Source organism: Echinops telfairi, unplaced genomic scaffold (assembly GCF_000313985.2).
Source record: "Echinops telfairi isolate 266 unplaced genomic scaffold, ASM31398v2 ScPeMD7_5592;HRSCAF=6446, whole genome shotgun sequence".
NCBI lineage: Eukaryota > Metazoa > Chordata > Mammalia > Afrosoricida > Tenrecidae > Echinops > Echinops telfairi.
Genome location: NW_022109491.1, coordinates 15,174,679 through 15,178,805, shown reverse-complemented (window position 1 = coordinate 15,178,805; position 4,127 = coordinate 15,174,679).

The window sequence follows — 4,127 nt, the reverse complement described above, 5'->3', positions numbered from 1 at the left end:
TGTTATACTTGTCCTTTTGTGCTTGGCTTACTTCGCTTAGCATTATTTCTTCCCATGCGGCGATATGCTTCATGCGTTCATCACTGCTTGTGCACTCCATGCACAAGACCTCTTGAAAGTGTTGGAAAGCTAGATGTTACTTTGAGGAATGAGGTGCACCTGATGCAAGCCATGGTATTTTCAATGGTCTCATATGTGCGTGAAAGTTGGAGATCGAATACCAAAGAAGAATCGATGTATTTGAATTATGGTTCTGGAGAAGAATATTGAAAGTACATGGACTGCCAGAACAAACAAATATATTCTGGAAGAAGTACAGCCAGAATGCTCCTTAGAGGCAAGGATGGTAAAATTTAGTCTCCTGTCTTTTGGACATGTTATCAGGAGAGACCAGTCCCTGGAAAAATACATCATGCTTGGCAGAGATTCACTGAAAACCCAACTGCTCCTCAGGAGACAGTAAAGTCTTTCTGCTCCTGTAAAGATTTACCACATCCGAAGTCTATATAAGGTCACTAAGACTCAGTCTGTTCTGGCTTCTGAATTGTTCTGTCTTGAAACCTGGGCTTCAGTGACGACCCTGCAGTCTCTTGAGTGCTTCCCAAGTTGGAAAAGTTTCCACAGCTCCTACCCTGTACTGCAGGGTAAGTTCAGGACCAGGCCTTGACCCCTATGGCCCTCTCCAGGCTCTTTTTTTTTTTTTTTGAGTCAAAATTTCTTAGTCTAGGTAGATGATAGGTGAACAGTGGGTTTCCATTCACATGCTACACGTGGTCCATGTCTCATCTTTCCGTGAAGGACCCTCTGGCTCTGCAGACAAGTATCTTACCAGGAATTGAGAGAATGTCCTCCAGGGAATTGATCATAGGGATGATCGTCTTGGCACAGACTACAGTTAGTTGGAATCCTGGGAATGTCTCTTTCCTTTCCTATTCTCTCTTGCTCTGCTTCATTGGGTGCAGCGTAAGGTCTACAGACTTGATTCTTAGGCACCTGGCTGTAGCCAACTCCATAGTTATTCTGTCTAAAGGAATTCCCCAGATTACGGCAGCTTTGGGATGGAAAGATTTGCCCAATGATCCTGAATGCAAATTTCTTTTCTATATTCCAAGAGTGGGCAGGGGTGTGTCCGCTGGCAGCAACTGTCTCTTGAGTATCTTCCAGGTCAGCACCATGAGCCTGAGGAAGGCCAAGTGGGCAGGTCTCAAAGTGAAAGCTCCCAAGTGCATTGGACTCCCCAATATCATCTGCTGGATCCTTCACAAGCTGATAAATGTCATAGGCCGCATCTATGTGACCGGCAACTGGAACACTAAAACCACCAGAAAGGTAGTAGATCTTGGATTCTGTTCTAGTGCACTTGGATTCCGTTCACTGTATGCAGCATTTTCTTTATTCCCTGACATTGTGTGTTTGGGACTCATGATCTGGGCCAGCACCACTGTGGTTTTCATCCTGCACACACACAAGCAGCGGGTCCAACATCTTGATTGGAACAACATCTCCCCCAGATCGTCCCCTGAGACCAGAGCCAACAAAGCATCCTTGTATTAGTGAGTACCTTTGTATCCTTTTACACCCTCTCCACCATCTCGTATGCTTTTGTGACTCTTTTTAATCATCCGAGTTGGTGGCTGGTGAATATCTTACAATTAATAATTGTGTGTTTCCCAATGGTCAGCCCCTTTGTTCTCCTGAGCCATGACTCCAGAGGCATGCTCACTGTATGCTCACTCCTGGGCGGCCATGATCTCAACAGTTAGGTGTGCGCACAGCACGTGCGTGGGCAGAGAGGGCAGGAGAAGTCTCTGCCTGCAGGCTCCTATGAGCATGAAGCTGGACCTCCTCATGACCACAATGCCAAACCCGAGTTCCAAATTGAGCCCCTACCATCCCTGGCCCCTCCTTCATGTCAGAAGGCAAATTAGCTGAGTCACTCCTGGCTGGGAGTCCTGTGGCATCACAAGAGAAATCAATAGCGCGAGAGGAAATGCGTTCAATCCAGAGCGACACACAGTCAGAGAGTGAGGCAGGCCCAAAGCCTTGGCAGGCCGGATGAACTGAGATCACCCAGATGCCCTCTTTGCCCTTGCTACCATTTGAAGAGGATCTGAGCCTGCACACCCATTCATGTGCAAGCAGTCTCCACCACAGGGGAGGACGTGAAGGACCCTGCTACGCTGGCTAGGATCCTCACTTGCTATACACCTCCCCACGGTGGACTGCTGGGTCAGGGCGTGAGGGCTGAACGAGGGCATGTGTCTTGAGGTCTCAGGTAAGGATGTTTGAGGGTCACTGTTGAGCTGGCCTTTATACTCATTGCTACCCACCCTGAGCCCACCCCCAAAGCTAAAACATCATTCCTGTCTCAGAGGGCTCAGGGTCCAGCATGATGAAGATGTTACACCATTCGGGGTTATGCTCTTGTTGGAGAAAGAAAATATAAGTACAGACAAAGAACTCTAAACAAAACCTCCTCCTGTAGAGTGTGGGTGAAGGGAGAGAACTGCAGGAGCGGACTTCATTTTAAAAATTGGGTGTTTTGAAGTTCAGGTGCTTGAACAGAGTGGGGGTGGGGAGAGAACAAGCTGGAGAGGGATATTACAGGAGGAAGCATCGTTTTAAAGACCCAATCTCTACAGCAGAACTAGGGGACCTTCCTGGGGGTAAGGAACCCAGGAGAATACGCAGGCCTGTGAATGAAGAAGACGCGCTGTTTCGGGCAAGCTGAGTCTGAAATGCTGGGCTGGAGCGGAGTCCGTAAACTAGCATGCTTGCCACATCGTTCACGCTTCTGTACAAAGTGGCTGTGGGACTTGCTTTGAATGGCGTAGCCCTCTGGGCTAGTGTGTCTACAGGAGTGATCAGCCGATCCGATCACATCCTCTTTATAATTATAGGAAACAAATACACTTATGCATTACAGTGGCCCAGGAATGGAGAGGAACACAGAGAGAAGACAGCAATCTGAAGCCCTGCAGCAGCCGATCATCAAGCCAAAGTAGCCGTGGGCTTGACAGAAGGAGCTTTGCAAGAAGCTGTGGTAGCACTAGCAGAAGTCAAGGCACCTCATATGAAGTCCAGGATAGGTAGATCTATAGAGAGAGTGATGGTACGGTTATGGCAGGAGAGGTTGGGAGTGTGTGTGTGTGTCGGGGGGTGGGAAGGTGGGGAGGGAATGGGAAGCTAGTCATAATAATGAGTACAAAAATGAAGAAAATGTTCTAAAATTGATCTTCAATTCATATATTCAGGTCATTGAATTGTATGGTACCTGAATTATATGTCAACAAACTGGTAAAACACAACAACCACAAGTCAATACAATTGCCAGAGGGAGACGCCATGAAATAGCAGGAGAGGTGTTGTTACCATAGCTGTCATTGTTTCCCCACCTACTCTGACTCAGGGGGGCTTTAAGCACATTGGCACTCAATCCTGACCCGCCTTCATCATCACAATCGGTTGTGGATCAGCCTGTTGCAATCTATAGAGTTTCATTGGCTGATTTTGTTTTTTGAAAGTAAATTGTCAAGGCCTTTCAACCTGGTCTATCATGGGTCTGGAAGTTGTGCTGAAATCTGTTCCATTTCAGAGCAACACGTGAGACTCCACAAGCGATGGATGTGGCTTTGCATAAAGTGCATTGCCCAAGAGAGCGCAACCCAGGTCCACCACATGGAAGGCAAGCATTTTGCCATGGACTCACCACCGCCTCTCTGAAATGGAGAGAGAAGAGCTAGGTCAGAAGAGCTGGTGAAGTAACAGGTGGGGAACGATGGTGTCCATTTCTCAGGGAAGCACACAATGCCTGGGAGGCAACAAACGTCTCCTCTTTCTCCACAGCTGCAGGACTCCAGGGAGAGGGCAGCCTCTCTTCTCTTCTTCCTCTCCTGGACTCTGGGCCCAGGGCCAGGATAGCAACTGAACCACAGGGTAAGGGTGAATCTATTTCCTGCTCTGTTTTAATTGAGTTCGCTATAAGAGTACTTTCATTACTGGGATTTTTATGTATAAACCAACCCCACTGCCATCAAGTCAGTTCCACTCATAGCGGCCTCTATAGGAGCAGGGTAGAGCTACCTCTGTGGGTTTCTGAGACAGTAACTCTTTACAAGAGTAGAAAG